We start from the raw sequence: 21,358 nt of genomic DNA on the forward strand, positions 1-21,358 counted from the left end.
TGGGGATCGAGTAGTGAATACTACTACAAGAAGTATTTTTCAGTAGTTTCAATGGCACCTTTGGACACGAGGGAGATTCAAACATCCTGAAAAGTACTAATTTTGGCAAGGAACTCAATTCCAACAATTTACCATTACCATCACTAGCTCCCTTACCAAATGGTACATCTGATCGATTACAGCTATATGCGTTTGTGGCAGATGAAGCCTTTGCTTCGTGTGAAAACCTTCTGAGACCATACCCCGGTAAGGAGATGACTTAACATTCAAAGAATTTTTAACTACCGTTTACCGAGTGCCAGGCAGTACGTGGGATGTGCATTAGGTATTTTAGCCAATAAATGGCGCATATTCCACCGTCCGATTGACGTCATTATCGATTTGGTTGTCTGCACAACTTTGTGAGGGAAAACGATGAGTACAACTTTGAAGACACGCTATCGTGTCCTTTGGACAGCGTTCCGGCCCAGGGGACAAGAGGGACCGTGAAAGGAACACACACAAGATATCAGTTTGTACTCTGGCAAGAACGATACGCAAACATTGCTGAGTGAAAAAGACTGCTGGCATAACAAGACACCTCTAATATTCTACAATAAAGCGCATATATTGTGACTTGTACTTACTTGATTTAACAAATGTAGTTCACCAGATGTCTTTCATAAAATTTAAATGTTTTATTGTATTTTTGATCTTTTATACTACCCATATTAAATGTTTTTACTTCTTTTGTTTCTTTGCTCATATTGTACCAACCTTCACCAACAACATTATGTCACAGCTAGCCAACTGTCTCTTCTTTTTTGTCTGTTTTTATAATCCGCATTTTGAATGTCGCATAAAAAAGGTCGAGCTTGAACTTCTAAAATAATGCGTTCGCTATCAAGCTCAATTTTTTCCATCTAACACATCGAAAAAACTGTAATGAAACTCTTGACTACACACACTACTTTGTGTTGACACACTGCAAAGTTACTGCTGAGTTCACGTGGAAACACAATGTGAGAAGCGTCTTTTGACACAGGGAATGCACCCCGGTCCATCCGACTAGCGTCGGACCTTAAGGATGCGCCTTTCCGTCGTAAGTTGGCAGAAAAAGACGCTGTGTGTGGCCACTACTGGCCTTCTCCAGCCTGCCTAGAACTGTGGCGTCTTTTGACGCTGAGCGTCCAGCTTCAAAAAACGCAAGTGTGGCCGTAGCCTAACTGCCTCCGAGCTACAGGAAATGCGCTGGACTACACTCGATTATCGTCCTTACAGTCCCGTACTTAACGCCCTGCGATTTCCATTTATTCGGACCAACCAAAAGAGCTCTAGGCGAGCGACGGTTTGAAGATGGCGAGAGTGTGGAGGACTTCGTGCGCAACTGGCTGGTGACACGACACAGTTCTTTTTATGATGAGGGTATCAAAAAGCTGCCCATACGCTGGAACAAATGCGTTTCCAAAGCAGGAGACTATGTGGAAAAACAAATTATAATTGCCTCGCGTTTTTCAATAATTGAATTTAAATAAAAAATAAAGTCTCGTTTATATGTGATCCGCCCTCGTAGCTAAGGCATGCCTACGAGAAAGGTCGCGACCATTCTAGTGATCTGTCTGCCATTCGTTCGAGAAAAGTCGCGAATATTCGACTGTTTCCTTGTTCAGAGACCCTTCGACACGTAGCATTATAAATACGGACTATTCACCGAATAGGAAGCTAGTTTACATTCAGAAGCAGAAATATTAAGACTGAAGAATGAATAAGTAAGAAGTCCTAGTTGTAGCAAGTGCAATTGTGAAGATTAGTCAAGATTGAGAGTAATTAGTTGATTGTGAAGTATTAATAATAGTAATTCATATTAATTTCTTCGTAAAATAGTGTTACGAGACTCGTAACAATCGGTATGCAACTCTCGCCTTGTTCAACAATTCGCAGTAGTAAGCAGCATTGATTGTGTGTTGCTCATTCAAAAAATTCGACCCGTTTGGAACGTTCATTTGTCTACACCCTCCCCTACCGCCGCCCTCCCCCCTCCCTGTGTTTTTCCAGCCTACTGGGTACTTTAGCGCGCAGACATTGTCATTGTGAGTCAGTCGTACCATTGGGCGCTACTAAGGGTAAGAACCATTTCTTTATGTAGATACTTGGATTTGATCCATTAGATATTGTCTGTGTAAGGTCGTGACAATACATTTGTTTTAACTATTGTTTTACTAGTCAGGATATTATTTTGTTGATATTTTACGCAACGCGTTTCGAGAAATGATTCACAAATGAGTGTATGTGTTTATTCGTAACATTTTTTTATGTGACGTTTTGCTTCCTTCCACAGACTTTACTGTAATATATATATAAAAACAAAAAATGCGCAACTTTTAGTCGATCGGTATTTAAAGGCAGCGGCGAAATTTGGATACCGCCAAGTTACACAATTTTCTTATGGTCCGTTTGTGCAGTCTCTCACTAATAATTTTCTCAGCGCTGGTATGGTCCTCATTAGAACAGAGGGCAAATAAAAATAGCTATTTTGCCCGGTAGCTTGTCACAGCACATTATTACCTGTGAAGGATCAGTTTTCACGTAGTTAAAACATCTTTGTTACGTTGCATTCAAAGGATGATCTTTTGGAGATCTATCATCAATAACCACGTTTCTCACACCTCCTGTGTTTCCTACATAATTTCATGTGTCATGAAAAGAAACTGGTATTCAATGCTGCGGGTATATTCCATTCCTGAGGTGCGACGGCAAGATTTGCGAATCGGTCCTCGGCAGGGACGTTAATGAGCATCCGTCCAAAATTCAGTACTTTATTTATGTAGTGCATCTTGTAGCGTCTCCTGGCCAGTCGTCATAAAAAGCGTGTGACAGAATTTTTTCCGTGTGTGTAAGACCAGTTAACGTGTATCAATATAGTGCCACGCACACGGCGAAAGAGAAATAATTTAAACACGAATCAACACGAGCAAGTGAAGCAATAAAGCAAGACTATGTAAACATTTCACGAATATATTATGTGTATTTGTAGAACATTCATAATTATTTGACGTTTTATGCATTTTCAACTTTGAATCCATGACATATTATTATCTTTGAAAATCGTATTCTTGTTAAATGAATTAGTGATTATGATATGTGCCCAGGATAAAAAGGACAATTCAGTACATGTATAAATAGTAAAAAGCATTGTAGTAATCTCTCTGTTCTCCTTGGATTTCATGACGAGTAACACTTGCGTCTTAAGCAAATGTGTATGGTGGCCGTGAGTCTCTTGTTCATGAAGTTTGAGATCCGCCATTAGGCGAGTTTTTGTAAAAAGGTGTGTAAAATTATTGCATTTTTGTTTTAATATATAGAGTTTGAGCAAATATGTTTTTAAAATAATTTATTAAGTTGCCAGCCACTCGTCCCGTAAATAAATTAGACATTTTCAGCATTTAATTTAGCGGAAGCCGCAGTACCAATCTGCGAGGCCAACGGCCGCAGACGCGCCACATTTAAAATATACTTATTTCAGGCATCGCATCCGCCTCGCCGGTAAAGTGAGGTAACATAATAATATTTAACATTTTCTTACAGCTTACAGCAGTGCCGGCGGACTATATTATATTATTCAGTGCATTTCTCAGTTTGATTTTGAAGGTACTGTGCAACATGTTCTATGCGGGCACAAAAATATAACGAATAACTGTGTGTTATGACTTTATCATTTTCACATTTTGTGGCAAGGTGTGTTCTGTGAAACTAAACCAATATTCTACATTTTTTTCCCTAATATGAAGAGAACGCGGGCTAGCTGCGCGGCTGGTCTAATTAACAGTATTCAAAAATCCACTGCATAATGTAACCAACATTCAGTGCTGTAACGATCATTTGAATTTCATTACTGACTTTTCTGAAAATGTGGCAAGGTAGTGAGTTCAGATACAGTTTTCTTTCTTTCTTGTTTACGTTGCAGTAGCAAGTGAATGTTCCCTACATCATTATCCAGAGCAGATGTGGAAAAGCAGTAATTTGATCCATGGTGTGCCACATTTATAATAAAAGTGTTTATTCCCCGTCCTACTCCATGTCTGAACTTAACATATGTGTGCTAATGTGACTCATACAGTCAAAGTGAAATATTTACTCATCATTACTCGAAGTTAATTGCTTTTATGAAGAAAGAATGAACCAAATAAAGAGAGTGTGATAACACTGAATGAGAACCATAGCAACTTGTTACAAATACACTCCTGGAAATGGAAAAAAGAACACATTGACACCGGTGTGTCAGAACCACCATACTTGCTCCGGACACTGCGAGAGGGCTGTACAAGCAATGATCACACGCACGGCACAGCGGACACACCAGCAACCGCGGTGTTGGCCGTCGAATGGCGCTAGCTGCGCAGCATTTGTGCGCCGCCGCCGTCAGTGTCAGCCAGTTTGCCGTGGCATACGGAGCTCCATCGCAGTCTTTAACACTGGTAGCATGCCGCGACAGCGTGGACGTGAACCGTATGTGCAGTTGACGGACTTTGAGCGAGGGCGTATAGTGGGCATGCGGGAGGCCGGGTGGACGTACCGCCGAATTGCTCAACACGTGGGGCGTGAGGTCTCCACAGTACATCGATGTTGTCGCCAGTGGTCGGCGGAAGGTGCACGTGCCCGTCGACCTGGGACCGGACCGCAGCGACGCACGGATGCACGCCAAGACCGTAGGATCCTACGCAGTACCGTAGGGGACCGCACCGCCACTTCCCAGCAAATTAGGGACACTGTTGCTCCTGGGGTATCGGCGAGGACCATTCGCAACCGTCTCCATGAAGCTGGGCTACGGTCCCGCACACCGTTAGGCCGTCTTCCGCTCACGCCCCAGCATCGTGCAGCCCGCCTCCAGTGGTGTCGCGACAGGCGTGAAAGGAGGGGCGAATGGAGACGTGGCGTCTTCAGCGATGAGAGTCGCTTCTGCCTTGGTGCCAATGATGGTCGTATGCGTGTTTGGCGCCGTGCAGGTGAGCGCCACAATCAGGACTGCATACGACCGAGGCACACAGGGCCAACACCCGGCATCATGGTGTGGGGAGCGATCTCCTACACTGGCCGTACACCACTGGTGATCGTCGAGGGGACACTGAATAGTGCACGGTACATCCAAACCGTCATCGAACCCATTGTTCTACCATTCCTAGACCGGCAAGGGAACTTGCTGTTCCAACAGGACAATGCACGTCCGCATGTATCCCGTGCCACCCAACGTGCTCTAGAAGGTGTAAGTCAACTACCCTGGCCAGCAAGATCTCCGGATCTGTCCCTCATTGAGCATGTTTGGGACTGGATGAAGCGTCGTCTCACGCGGTCTGCACGTCCAGCACGAACGCTGGTCCAACTGAGGCGCCAGGTGGAAATGGCATGGCAAGCCGTTTCACAGGACTACATCCAGCATCTCTAGGATCGTCTCCATGGGAGAATAGCAGCCTGCATTGCTGCGAAAGGTGGATATACACTGTACTAGTGCCGACATTGTGCATGCTCTGTTGCCTGTGTCTATGTGCCTGTGGTTCTGTCAGTGTGATCATGTGATGTATCTGACCCCAGGAATGTGTCAATAAAGTTTCCCCTTCCTGGGACAATGAATTCACGGTGTTCTTATTTCAATTTCCAGGAGTGTAATTTTGTGTACTGCCATCAGCTCTCAGTTTCAGTTTTATATCAGTCCGAATATTGCAAATCCAAACTTTAATATCGTAAAGCAAAGTTACTAGTTACCATGCACCAACGTACTTGCTGCTACACATATATAATCATATCTTAATAAATAAAACCACAAACCGAATAAAATTAACTCCAGTAGTAAAAAAGTGAGAGGTGGAGTAGGGGAGACAAGAATAACTGGCGCCCAACTTGGGGCACGGACAGTTGCAGTGGCCACTATATATGTGCACAATAACTAATCCGATATACTTCTTGTACAGAGGATAATTGATAAATATATATATGTATTTGTGTAATTCTCGGGGCGGTTAGTAGACCCGCAACCGAGCGCCTCCCCAGGTGGCGGATAGGGGAATGCCTCCTAGATATAGGTGGTACCGAGGAAATGAAATACTCGGGGCGGACCAAAACTACTAGTAGCGTCTGTTCCCACAGTGGGCGGCTCCAAAATGCGTCTGCTCCACATGTCAGTGGCGGCCTCAACCAACCTCCTGATCTGGAAAGTCAGGTTGTACTCGGCAGCATGCCATACATCCAACTACTAAACATCATGATGGTACAACGAGAAAAATCTCATTACCCCGGGCCCCAGTCAATAGACTGGGATTGTCGTGAGCATCGGATTCCAGGGGCTCACGGACATCATGAGAAGAATCGGAGCTTCTCAAACTCCCTCAAGACCAAACGCAAACACTACATCGGCACACTCAACGTGAACACACTGATGAAAACAGGAAAGATGAAACAACTGACAGACACTCTCGAAAAATTTCAAATCAAAATATGTGCACTGCAAGAAACACGATTCACAGACGAAGACCATTTCAACACGGAGAATTTCAGAATATACAAAGGAAAACCATCGAGACAACTGAAAAACCTAAGGCTTTTTGGCACAGGATTTGCAGTACACAGGTCCATCACGGACAGCATAATCGACTTTTCGTCACCAAACGAAAGAATCAGCACCATCACAGTGAAATCAGCCAATAAATCCTACACAATAATCAACGCACATGCACCAACTAATGACAACAACAGGAAAAACCCGGACGAAATTGATGACTTCTGGACGACAATGGAAGAAACTATCAGAAAAATTCCTGCACATAGAGTCAAAATAATACTGGGAGACTTCAACGCCAAACTCGGAAAAGAAAAGATATACAGACATATCACAGGAAAACATACTCCACACAAGGACACCAACAAAAACGGAAAACATCTGATAGACTTTTGCAAAAGCCACGACCTCGCCATTATGTCAACAAAATTCAAGAAACCAACACGAAAACTTACCACATGGAAATTCCCCAGCGGAAAGCAAGAACTACAAATCGACCACGTAATAGTGCAGAAAGACTCACAAAAAGAAATTTTGAACATAGACACCCGTAAAGGCTACTTCGACTCAGACCACCACCTACTACAGATCAGGATTCGTCCTTTGCCCAAGAAAAAGCTCCAGAAGAACAAAATTGTTAGACCAGATCCAGAACACGTTACTTTAAACCAGACACAAATATTACACAAAATTAAAATGGAGAAAACGACAGACTGGACACAACTTTCACGAAGAATCCGAGAGGCCATGAAACTAGCACAAGCACCACGAACACGGAAACACCGTTGGTGGAACCACACATGTGACCAAGCTATTGACCAACGAATCAGTGCATGGAAAAAATTTGGTTGCCATAAATCCCAAGAGAATTGGATGAACTTCTTGAAAACACAGAAGCAATCAAGCAAAATCATTCGCAGTGAAAAACGACAGTATGACAAACGGCGACTGACAGAGATCGAATCAGACTTCATGAAGAACAATACAAGAAACTTCTACAGAACGTTCAGAGAAAATATGACTGGATATCAACCACCCAACTTGTGCTTCAGAAGACCGGATGGAACCCTAGAAACCAATACCAAAAACAATTGTGACATTCTGGCAAAGTACTTTGAAAAACTGCTCAACACGGACCCCCCCATGGAAGAAATGATGACAGAAACGAGCACATACAATCCAGATAGTGAACCTCCAACTCTAGAAGAAGTTAAAGAAATAATAAAGTCACTCAAGAATCGTAGAGCACCAGGAGAAGATGGCATCATCGCGGAAATCTGGAGGTTACAAGACCCAGAACTCACCAAAGACATCCACAGGATCTTGGGAGACATCTGGAAGACCATGAAAATTCCTGACGACTGGAAAACTGCCCTGATACACCCACTACACAAAAAAGGTGACAAGACTAACCCGAACAACTACAGAGGAATATCCCTACTACCGGTCACATACAAGATCCTCTCTAAAGCTTTACTGAACAGACTAGAATGCCAAACCGACCACTTGATTGGGGAATACCAAGCAGGCTTCCGTAAAGGGCGGTCTTGTGCGGAACAAATTTGGAACCTGAAAATGATTTTACAACACAAACAGAACCTGATCATTACCTTTGTTGACTTCAAAAAGGCGTACGACTCTATCGACCGGAAAACTCTCTTCAAAATTCTAGCAGAATACAAAGTAGACAACAAAACACGGGCTATCATAGAGCAAACTTTAACCAACACGACCTCCAAAGTAAAGTTCTGTGGGGAACTATCAGAGCCCTTTGAAATTCGCACAGGTGTCCGACAAGGCGATGGCCTCTCACCTCTCCTTTTCAATCTGGTGTTAGATAAGGTCATAAGAGAATGGGAAACATCACAACAGGGGATAACCTTAGGAAACCTACAGATTAAATGCCTGGCTTTTGCAGACGATTTGGCGATTGTCGCGAAAGGTATAAAGGAAACAAAAGACGCTATTGAAAAACTGCACGAAATCGCTTCCAAAACTGGACTACAGATCTCTTACGAAAAGACACAGTTTATGAGCACAAAGAAACTCTCATCTCTGAACACAAAGTATGGCACGATTTACAAAACAGCAAACTTCAAATACCTCGGTGAAACACTACAAATGAGTGGACATAACAGAGACTCAAATGAAGAAAGAAAGACTAAACTGGACAAGGCATACAAAGTAGTGTGGAATCATTACAACAAGAAGTCTATCTCACAAAAATCCAAATTACGCCATTACGACACGGTGGTGCTCCCCGAGGCACTATATGCAGCAGAGACCACACTAATCCGAGGGCATACACGTATCAGACAATTAGAAAAAGTAGAACGGAAAATACTTAGGAAAATATTTGGCGCAACTAACAACAATGGAATATGGATCAAGAAACCTACAGAGGAACTGTACAAACATACGGAGACAATCACAGAAAAGATTAGAAAACGCACACTACAATTCTATGGACACCTATACAGAATGCCATCACACAGGCTGACCAAACAGATCTTTGACTGGGTAACCACTAGAAACAACAAATGGGTGGCAGAGGTAGAAAACGACCTGAACCAGCTCAACATAACAGCAGACACAATAAACGACAGAATAAAGTTCAGAAACATCATTAAGAAAAGTAAACTACATGAGATACAATGCGACAAACGAACAGGCATAAAATGGACCGAAGAACGCAAGCAAAATCACAGCCAGAAGATGAAAGAAATATGGGCAACCAAAAAGGCAATCAAGATGAAGCCGAAGACACGAAGCCGACAAGAAGCATGGACAGAGGACCGGAAACAGAAACACAGCGAGCGAATGAGGGAAGTTTGGGCAGCAAGGAAGGCAGCAAAAGGAACTGGCCATGTAGTTTAGTCCAAATGCGCTCTTTAAGGGCAAAACACCAATAATAATAATAATTTGTGTAATTAACTTGTATGTATTTGTGTAATTGTGTAACCATTATTGTGTACTGATGTGCATATTTACATGTAATCTTCAACCATGGAGAGGTACCAGACTGACTGTATGAGTCAGAGCACAGTATGACCTGCCACAGTAAAATCCTGGGAAAGCTGCACCCAGAATTACAGAGCAAAAAGGTAAGACTGCAGTGTAGTCAGTTTGCGTGCAGAGTGTGTGATACTTGACCACTTTCAGGTCGTGTCTGGTGTGTGTTTGTATGTATAATTGTTGTAGAATAGAAAGTAGTCTATTAGTGTTTACTTCTTTTTTGCAAGTGTTTATTGTGTTGTGCATAGAATTTAGTAAATATTTTGTATCATTTCGTGTGTTGAAAGTGATTGATAGTATCTTTGTTTGCGGTTGAAACCATAATTATGGTAGTAAATCTGAGAAGTCAGCATACAGAAACCATGAACACAGAAGAACAGCAACCCCACCACGTTGTGCAACTAACCCCCAGAGTACTGATGACGAAAGGTTTACATAAGATGCGGGGGTGGCAGCACAAGAGACTGTGCCACCGTCTACCAGCACCTTAAATGTAGAACCATTGCAAATACCAAGCCAGATGGTGGCAATGGTTTGGGTAGTAATTCTGTTCAAAGTTTATTAGAGAGAATTCTAAATTATCAAACTCGATTTGCGGAAGAGCAAGTTGAGAGGGAACGCAAACTTGCACTTGAATTAGCAGAAAGCGACTGCAAGCTGGCCGAAGATTTGGCCGAGCGCGATTGCCAACAGGCTGAGAGAGACGAGTATGTTATGAATTCATTGCCAGCCATGCAAAAAGAGATGGCGATGTTAAAGTCAACATAGGAGTCGATTCCCAAATCTGTACAAGAGCTATCTGAATACGTTGGCAGTTTGCAGTTGGCGAACACCACCCTAGTAGGAGACGTTAGCATGTTATCCAACCGTATGGAGAAACTTGAAATAGACGCTGAGCAAATTGTAGAACAAAAGTTAACTGAACAAGCCACAAAACTAGAAACAGAGGTTACTTCGTGGCTAGAAACTAAAGACAAAGACATCGAGTCTAAAATCGAGTCTCAGCTCAAGGCCTATGTAAATGAAGCAACAGTAGAATGCGTAGGTACTGGTGTTACCAAACAGATTCAAAGTGACGTGCAGTCTCTTAAGCAAGTGCTTAAGGATAACATACCGAGTTGGCAAATGTCTGTGACAAAAAGGTTAGCCGACTTGGAAAAGAGTTTGTCAGGTGTGCACAAGACTAGTGAAAGTGATTATGTGCCACACGCAACTAATGTTTTTGGTACCACAGTTGTTTATGCTGGGCGTAGCAATAATGCTGAATAAAACTTCGACAATGCCAGAAGCTGCAGCACACCTTCTGAGCATGTAGCCTACGCGCCAGACGCGCCTACGGCTAATTGAAAAATGTTAATCAGAGAGAGCTTGATTAAAAATCACCAATTTCAAACATTTACTACAGACCGGAAATCAGTGCACCCAGAAGTATTCATTAAGAGCTTTCGCAACATATTGCCTAGCATGTGGAACGACCAACAAAAGATCCATTATGTAATATCGTACATACAAGGGGATGCTGCGCTCTGGGCTTCAGATGCAACGGATAGCTGCAAAACTTACGAACAATTTGAAAAGGCTTTCTTTTCAAAATACTGGTCCTCTTGTATGCAAGAGCGCCTAAGGAAGGAAGTATATAACCTGGAACAGTATTCGCCACGCCTTGGCAGTTTACGAAAGTAGTTCGAGAAGTACATTAATAAAACCCGATACTGGGATGAACTGATCCCACCGAGAGACATTATCCGGCTGTTGAAATCTCATTTGCCGACTAACGTTAAAGAGAAGCCAATCCATGTGCCAGAGACCGACATGGAGTACTTCTTGTCCATCTTAGACTCTATCGATGTAATTCAAGAGGATGCTAGAAAAGCCTATGAGCACAGTAAAAACAATGGCTCTAATGGAAAAGCCGATAGGAATGGCAACGCACCGCGCCTAAGCCAAGCTAACGCGGGGGCGGAGGCAAGGCGACAAGAATATAATACAAACAATAAGCGCAACCCAGATGGTTATAGTTCACCACCGAATGGCAAAAAACGGAGGTACGATGACCGGTTTGAGCCCGGACCATCCAACGCAAATAGGTGGCGGAATGATGGAGGTCAGTGGCAGAACTATTCTGAAAATAACAGGAATTGGAATGCCAGTCCACGTCGCTACCCAGAGCGTCCAAACCAGCAGGGCTACCAAACAAATAGGCAACCACAAAAAAAACGTGCCTATAGCACAACCCTGAAGGCCTAGTAAGTCACATGTAAACATTGTTGAGGTAACGGAGGAAGCACATCCGTGCACTTCACAACAACAACAACATCCAACAAACTAACTGTGGCCGCGATATGCTCTCCGTCGTTGTCCGTGGTTAAGGGAGAGAGCACAACCACATACATTCCGGGAGTAAACATGATCCAATACAATAATGGTATGAAGATAGAGCAAGAACTGTTAGACGAGCCATGTGTGTGTGGAAGGTGTAGATAACTCGGTGCAGGCTGTGATGGCAGCATGTGTTTACGACGTAGCCGTAAACATTATCATTTATACAGGGGCATCAGTAAGTGTCATAAGTTTCGACTTCGAAGGGGCAAAGAGTGCCGACCTTCCCAGTCAACAATTGTCATGTATCCGGAGCAATCAGTGCAAAAGCCCAATCAGTTGCGCACCAGGTGCAGGTACAGATAAACATTGAGAATGTTGCCATAACGAGCATGTTTCTCGTAGTTAAACGTTTACGTGTGGACTGCATACTGGCCGTCGATTTCTTAGCGAAAGGGACGCAATTATCGACCTGTCTGCTGGGATGCGGAGTATTATTGATAAGGGGGAGAGGATTGAATTGCCTATGGTGCAGACCGAGGAAATATCAAAACCGCGCTGCAACCGTATCAATATTAAACATAAAAGCCGATATGTGTTGCACATAAATAGTGACTTCACAGCTAACGACCTGTACTACTCAAACAAAAAAGATAGCGATTTTGACGTAAATATAGATGCTTTTGCTCGTAAGGTACGGGACTCAGGAAAGTTAGATGCTGTGCAACAACAACAGTTTACAAAGTTATTGCTGGAATATACTGATGTATTCTCTGAACGCCCCGGAATAATAAGAGGTTATCAATACACTATAGAAGTGAAAGCCCACAAAACTTATTGTTGTGCTGCGTACTCCATACCATGGTCAAAGAAGGAAGCAGTGGCGCAGGAAATCCGTAAGATGCTGGCATGGGAAATAATAGAACCATCCCTGTCCCCGTATAGCAGCCCTTTAGTAGCTGTTGCTAAAGCAAATGGAAAAATACGTCTCGTACTAGATGTGCGAGACATAAACGAAATAATTGTGCCAGTACAGACCCACCCCGAGAACCTTGAAGAACAAATTCAGAAGTTCCACGGTGTACAGTACCTTACATCCTTTGATCTTCATCTCGTTGAATGAATGTTTGCCAAGCTGAATAAGTTTTTAAGAATATGTGCTACAGCCTAACCAACTGTGCACACAAGAGGAAACAAATAAACGACAAAGATGTGAGTATTCACCAACCTATAATATAGGGGATTTAGTCCTACTGTGGACCCATCCTAAGTCATCAGCTACATTAAAACAGAACAGCAAATGGCAGCTGGTATATCAGGGACCATTTGTTGTAATACAGGTTCCACACGGGTTGCAATTACTTGTTGACACACCCGCAAACAGGTAAGATTAAGGGACTGTACCCCTGCAAAGATGTCAAGTTGTTTATACAATAAACCTTGTAAATAGTAATTATAGGATCATTTATTTTGTGCTTTAGATGTTAAGGATTATGTATTGTAAGGGTAACGTAAGATGAAGCCACCCTGTTATAGAGGATGGTTAACCAATTTCCTATGAAATGTGTTGTACAAGAAGGTATTAACATATTCAAAACCTATAGCTCCTCAAGCCAGAATTTTATTGAGAAAGTAAACTTTTGAGCCTTGAGTAAAAGACTATTTAAGTGCCTTATAGGCATATTCACTACTTAAAGATTTTTAAACTATCTTGCCGTAGTAATAGGAAGGAAATCAATAATATAAGATTCAAAAACTTGAAAATTATTGTGTTCATTTTACTATAAAGGTACTAAGATGTTTTGTTTTTATTTATGTGATATGCCAAGATATGCCTTCATACTCTGAATAAATGTACTATCACCACCAGAGGCGGTTTGAAAGAAGGGAACTAAGCATATTTTACTATGCATGGTACTGAACTTGATAGCATACATTATAGTGTGCACCTTGTGCTTCAATTGAAGTTGGTGTCTTTGACACAGTAAGGATAATTTCATACGCAGGCAACAAATATTTGATCTGCACTAACGACTACATTGTAGTCAACATAAAGACAATGTGCCAAAAAGTCATATTAAATAAGTTATTGCACAAATACGCCCAAGTCAAATTGAATGCACACTAAGTGACTCGTTAGCGGATGATTTTCTGGCAACTACACAATTCTTATAAAAATCACACACGTCGACTAATGTAAAAGTATGTAATGAAATCATTGTAGCTGTAAATGTTACGCTCAATGAACTTTACAAATTATATGGACTCCCAATGATGAGCATTTAACTGTGGTAACAATATTGTTATTGGTTAAAAAAGAATTGTATGTTGTAATGCCAGTGATGTAAATATTAGGCATTATATGTGTAGCAGGGACAGACAAGACTGTTGTGTCTACACCTTGTGCAATAAGAAAAAAGGTTATCATTTTGATAACGAACTGTGCACTTGGGGCACTTCCAAACTGAAAAAAAAAAAGAACTGATTATGTATGTGAATATAAAGTCGCGGGAAGATATTTGTGTCGATCGGAAGGAGAAAGTGTGTATGTTCAATGGATCTTCGCGTGTTGACAGACAGCAATAGGTACTTCAACTGGGAATGCAATCGAAATATGTGTAGTGCAAATCCGCATTTGATGTACTTTGAGAAAAGTGTTACAGTACATGTGAGGTGTCAGGTCAGATGGGTGTTATGAACACAATTTTGACAGAAAGCAGTTCAATAGGCTGTGGAGTGGAAGGGGTAGGCTAGCAATAGAACAGTGCATCACCATTGACTAGACACTCATTTATTGAACACATAAGTCAGGTATTACCCAAAAGGAACAATCGGTACAAATTACAAATAATATTCTTTTCCTTTAAGTCACTCAAACATTTAAACAGGCAAATGGCAATCATTTAACTGAAAGCCTTTTAAGAAAGCAAGACTAGAAAATTTTAATGATGAGTTAAAATCATATTCAAATAGGCTCTGACTGAGCACATATTTTAAAACGAAATACTCCCTTTGAGGAACATTCTTTACAACATAACCATAAATACAATAGCAAATTACTCAAACGTGTACTCCCCCAAGATTCCGATTCACAAAGCCATAGACAAAACGTGGAGAACGTATCACTTAGACCAACATAATGTTGCTCCCTCAGTTACCCCAAATAACGGACTCCCTTAGTTGCACAGCAAAGAACCAGACCTAATGAAACCACCACAGTTTTCGCCTCTAAATTGTCACAGTACAAGTGAGACTCAATCACAAATGTAATTTTACATCACCAGTTCCCGTATAGTCAATACAAGTGCCTGATTTTCACCCGTTTATAACGGCAGGCAGCAACATTGTACAGAAAAGAGCATAGACACAAGCTCTTACCAATTCTGTTCTTCGAAAGCAGCCACCACAACTCTCGGGAACCACTGGGACATCCAATGCAAAAATCGTTACTCCTTCACACAAATTACAGGATGCCCACTTCCCGCTGCTTGCTACGGTGCCTTGTGTTCAGAGCCAACTTGTGTATCTCCGTGCGATCGGTCCGGTCCCACACTCGCTGCGTCAACCCGACAACCGTCTTCCACCACGTCCCGGAGCACACCCCCCACTGGACCTCGCCTTGTTACTCCTCCTGTAGGCTGCAGAAGGCGCTGCTTACTGCCCTGACCATGGCAGGAAAGATAAACCACCAGAGTGGCACTATCGATATGAGCCGCCACGGCTCAATGTGCGGTTGTATAGACCAGGGAATCCTTAACCGTGAACTACCCTGTGCAGTTAACTCGAAGGAAGGCATACTTGGACAGTAGTTCTGTGTTTAACCACGTGTATTTCTCCCCACAGCTAAAAAGTAGCCACGTAAAGTGCTACACTGTGTTTGACATTATGTTTCATGCTTCCATCGGAGAGTGGGGTGGACCAACAGCCGCCGCGTGACGTGACCCAGACGGTCAGCAAATGGCCGACCTAAACAGTTGCCGGTCGGAGTCGAATCAGCTGATCCGGTACCTACTGCGCCTGCACAAGCGCCGGCTATGTCAACACTGTAGCCACTGCGCCAGCTCCGGTGCTGCGCACATCAACGCCTCCGCTGCCGCTTCACCTGCTGTGTGCTGTGTCGCCCGCATCGGGAATCTGCATGGTGCAGCCGACGCGCCGTCACGCCACGTACTCACCGCCCGACACCTGTAACGACCGACGGCTACAACCAACCTCAACAACGTGCTGACGATCATCGTGCTAACACATCAGCATGGAATCACATGTTTGAACTTAACCTCAGGCGGGCACACAAATATTCTTTCCTACCGTGACAAAATAGATATAAACTGAGCATTTGTTATGCAACACAACATTATTTTTCTCGTACAAGTGAACTAGATCTTGTGACTCAAAACAAATATTTTGACTTTCAAGTGAACCTTAATCTCATTGAGTAACATGCTGGATGTGTGCCTTGAACACATTAGACGTTGTGTGTTTAAATTTTTGCACACACAATAGAAGTGAAATCAGCGTTAACGCACGGTAAGACTTTGGAGTGTGAATAATTTTAACTGTTGTGAGTAAAGATAAAATAATAGACAGTGGGGCAGACTTGTATATGCCAACATTAGGATCTATACTTGGACAGTGTGATAAACCAATGCAATCTAAGTTCCCCCAAATATTACAATCGTAGTAGGCCACTAACATTTTATCCGTGCCAACTACGTAGGACAATTATATTGTGAACATTGTGTCGTGTGACTGAATATGTGTTGAACATTCATGCAGACACGAATCTGGGAAACTCGCGAGACGACCTGGGCCCAGTGTGGTTTTCCCAGGTTTCCCGATCACCCTGTGCCTGGATAGGGGGGGGGGGGGGGGGGGGGGTGGGGCTCAACAAGTTAGTTCCTGGGACTAGGTGAGGTCATCTCGCAATGTGGAGGAAGTGTCATATCATCAGAAATGTGAAAGACTACAAAACACTACCATGTAATGAAGGAACTGTGACTAGCTGATAGCCTGTGGGATTATTATTATTATATAAAGTGATGCACTTTTATTTGTCGACGCAAGTGGCATCAGACAAACATGTGATGTTCACCGTGTGATGCCAGGGGGCGATGTAGCATCTCCTGGCCAGTCGTCATAATAAAGCGTGTGATAGAATTTTTTCCGTGTGTGTAAGACCAGTTAACATGTATCGATATAGGGCCACACACATGGCGAAAGAGAAATAATTTAAATACGAATAAACATGACCAAGTGAAGCAATAAAGCAAGACTGTGTAAACATTTCACGAATATATTATGTGTGTATGTAGAACAATCATAATTATTTGACGTTTTATGCATTTTTTAACTTTGAATCCATGACATATTATTATCTTTGAAAATTGTATTCTTGTTAAATGAATTAGTGATTATGATCTGTGCCTCAGATAAAAAGGACAATTCAGTACATGTGTAAATAGTAAAAAGCATTGTAATAATCTCTCTGTTCTCCTTGGGTTTCATTACAAGTAACACTTGCGTGTTAAGCAAATGTATATGCCGGCTGTGAGTCTTTTGTTCATGAAGCTTGAGATCCGCCATTAGGTGAGCTGTTGTAAAAAGGTGTGTAAAATTAATGAATTCTTGTTTTAATATATAGAGTTTGAGCAAATATGTTTTTAAAATAATTTGTTAAGTTGCCAGCCATTCGTCCCACAAATAATTTAGACATTTTCAGCATTTAATTTAGCGGAAGCCGCTGTACCAATGTGCGAGGGCAACGCCCGCAGACGCGGCACATTTAAAAAATACTTAATTTAGGCATCGCATTCGCCTCGCCGGTAAAGCGAGGTAACATAATAATATTTAACATTTTATTACAGCTTCCAGCAGTGCCGGCAGACTATATTATATTATTCAGTGCATTTCTCAGTTTGATTTGGAAGGCACTGTGCAACATGTTCTATGCGGGCACAAAAATATAACGAATAACTGTGTTATGACTTTATCATTTTCACATTTTGTGGCAAGGTCTGCTCTGTGAAAGTAAAGCAATATTTTACATTCTTTCCCTGAGATTAAGAGAACGCGGGCTAGCCGCACCTGGTCTAATTAACAGTATTCAATAATCCACTGCATAACGTAACCAACATTCAGTGCTGTAACGATCATTTGAATTTCATTACTGATTTTTCTGAAAATGTGGCAAGGTAGTGAGTTCAGATACAGTTTTCTTTCTTTCTTGATTATGTTACAGTAGCAAGTGAATGTTCCCTACGTGATTATCCAGAGCAGATGTGGAAAAGCAGTAATTTGATCCATGGTGTGCCACATTGATGATAAAAGTGTTTATTCCCTCTCCCACTCCATGTCTGAACTTAACATATGTGTGCTAATGTGACTCATACAGCCAAAGTGAAATATTTACTCAAAATTACTCAAAGTTACTTTCTTTTATGAAGAAAGAATTAACCAAATAAAGAGAGTGTAATAACATTGAATCAAAACCATAGCAACTTGTTACAAATAATTTTGTGTACTGCCATGTGCTCTCAGTTTCAGTTTTATATCAGTCTGAACATTGCAAATCCAAACTTTAATATCGTAAAGCAAAGTTACTAGTTACCATGTACCAACGTACTTGCTGCTACACATATATAATCATATCTAAATAAATAAAACCACAAACCGAATAAAATTAACTCCAGTAGTAAAAAATTGAGAGGTGGAGTAGGGGAGACAAGAATAACTGGCGCCCAACTTGGGGCACGGACAGTTGCAGTGGCCACTATATATGTGCACAATAACTAATCCGATATACTTCTTGTACAGAGGATAATTGATAAATATATATATGTATTTGTGTTTATCAAATGACTGAATGCTTGTGCAGTTTTTTTCTTTTTGATAAAGTCAACTTGCTGAGCTCTGTAAAAGTAATTGGGAAAGTGCCAACCATTTTAATGGCAGGTAATACTTTTTCATCTCTTTTCCTGGTACTTGACCCTTGATTTTCTTGAACCAACATTGCTGACTTGTGGATGTGGAGAGGTCTTATTGTGTGTTTCAGGTAGAGTTCGCTGTGGTGTTTACAGAATTCAAATGGAGGGGGAGGGCAGAGGCCGGTGAAAGACGGGACTAATAGAGATGTGGGCTGTGAATGCTGGCCAGACAATGTCCTTACCAGCTCCATCACTGGTACTGGGTATAGCTATTACACATCGATCCACTGTTACAACACCTCGTCTGTATTACTTTGTCTATCCTCACACCATTTGGGGTGGGAATAAGCCTTTTAAAAATTTTCACTGTTTGTTATAGTTACTGATTGATAATTGATTTCAGTTGATTTTCATTTATTCAGGTGCTGAAATTCCTTTTTTATTGTGTTTTTATTTATTTAATTACTATTATTACTTTTGTTATAGGAAATGAAAAGATCGTCCAAAGGGACAGAATCCTCGGTGAGGAGAAAACACAAGCAGAGCTATGAGAGTAAGCTGTTTACATCCTTGTTTTGCTTAACCTTTTATTCCCCTGACCTAAGCATGTTACACTTTTGCCAGTTTTGCTGTGATAGAGATGTATTCTCTTAATAAGTTTAACCTTATAACCGTGTTTTAGTTAACTTTCTATGAAAATTTATTACATGTATTATAAGAAAAGCCCTATTTAACTATAACTACAAAATAAGTTGCAAGATGGAAAGTTAAAGTCTTACAATAAACGGCTGCTCCTCTCGAAACTGCTTTATACAATACAATACACTAGACTGTTGCTAATCTGGCCATTCCTGGCACATATGCCTGTTGGATTAACGGAAGTGCCAGATTATTGTGTGTCTGAAATTTATTTAATGCACTTATGTTGTATTTTCCTTATTTACTCGTATCTAAGCCACACTTTTTTTCCGGTTTTTGTAATCCAAAAAACTGCCTGCGGCTTAGAATCGAGTGCAAAGCAAGTGGAAGTTCTGAAACATTTTGGTGGGTGCCGCCACAACTAACTTCTGCTGTTGAATATATGTAGCTCTACACAGGCTTGCTTTGTAGGCACAAAGATAAATACTGGCGCCAAAACCTTTGCATCAGTTAATGTACTACGAAAATCCGACTGGCAAGACTATTTGGGATGTTTGTGAATATGGCCAACTCTACGTTCTGAATTTTTTCCTACCTGTGAGAAGAGATGGTTGCTAACAGGAACTTTTATGAATTGCGAATCACATGCAGTATTTTCTTCAACATAAGAATAATACGGATATAAACATTTTGCCATGTATTCTCTCGTGTTTGCTGCTATCTCATTTAAATCCTGTCTACCTAATAACCTACGAAACTAGTGTGAGACAGCAGCAAATGCGGAAGTATATACATATCATGTCATGTTTATATTCATATTATTCTGATGACTAATAGTGATACAATCAGAAATGAAGCACGGCAATTTACTAGATTTTTAAATCTAAGATGACTAATTTCTGTGCAGAATGTAATGTACAAAAGAGGCGTCTGCAAAGATTTTCAAACGGAGAAAAATTTTAGCTAAACTGTCGTTCAGAACATCTATCATACCCAGTCTATTATTTGGTTCTTGTTGATCATTATCAAAGAAAGCAGCAGTATAATTAACAACAAATAGCAGTCTCTTGCCATTGTTTCGCTAATGAGACAATTCCTTTCCTTTTTTATTGTAAGCGGCGGTAGCGCGCACGTAAGCAAGCCATGCCACGAGTGGCGACAGGTCGTAAACACTTACTATCAGAATGTGACAAACAATACATGACACAGTACAATAATGCATTTTCAGCCTAGAGTGACGTAAACACCTATAACAAAGAGAACGGCACTTATCAGATCAAAGAAAAATAAGCAACCCATTCAAACCAGACGAAGCACGCCTGATGCATAGCAATGGCTACCTGGTAAAGCTTAACTGCAAAGCTTACGACTCGAACCAAACTACTGTAGCTGTATCGTCATTTATTCTACCTAAATTGTGTCTCATATTACAATAGACCAACTTTGTTTAGATTTGGAGGTGCGGCCTAAAACTTTTCTCTCCCCTTGAATTTCGAGTCTCAAATTTCAGGTGCGGCTTAGATTCGGGAATTTTTTTTTTCCATGATTTCGAGTCTCATTTTTCAGGTGTGGCTTAGATTCGAGTGCGGCTTAGATTTGAGTAAATACGGTAGTTGGATTGAAAAAAAAATCTACTCAACAAGTGGCGGCAGGTATTCTCTTACTGCCGCTCGGTGAGCTGACTTTTTATCTGTCCAGTTAAATTATATTGTCAATAACAGATTATTTTCATTCTTAAATAACTTGTTTTAAATATATTTTGTGTCATTATCTCAAGTTTTGCTTGTCTATTTCTATTTTTCTTTAAGTTTTTAGATATCGCTTATATAGCTTTGATAGTTTCCTAACACGTGAATCTATTTGCTGTGTTGGAATCCTTGCATGCTTACATATTGAAACTGCAGTTTCACAGATCAGTTTATAACTGTAAGGGAAA

This window comes from Schistocerca americana, chromosome 3, assembly GCF_021461395.2.
Source record: "Schistocerca americana isolate TAMUIC-IGC-003095 chromosome 3, iqSchAmer2.1, whole genome shotgun sequence".
In the NCBI taxonomy this organism is placed as follows: Eukaryota; Metazoa; Arthropoda; class Insecta; order Orthoptera; family Acrididae; genus Schistocerca; species Schistocerca americana.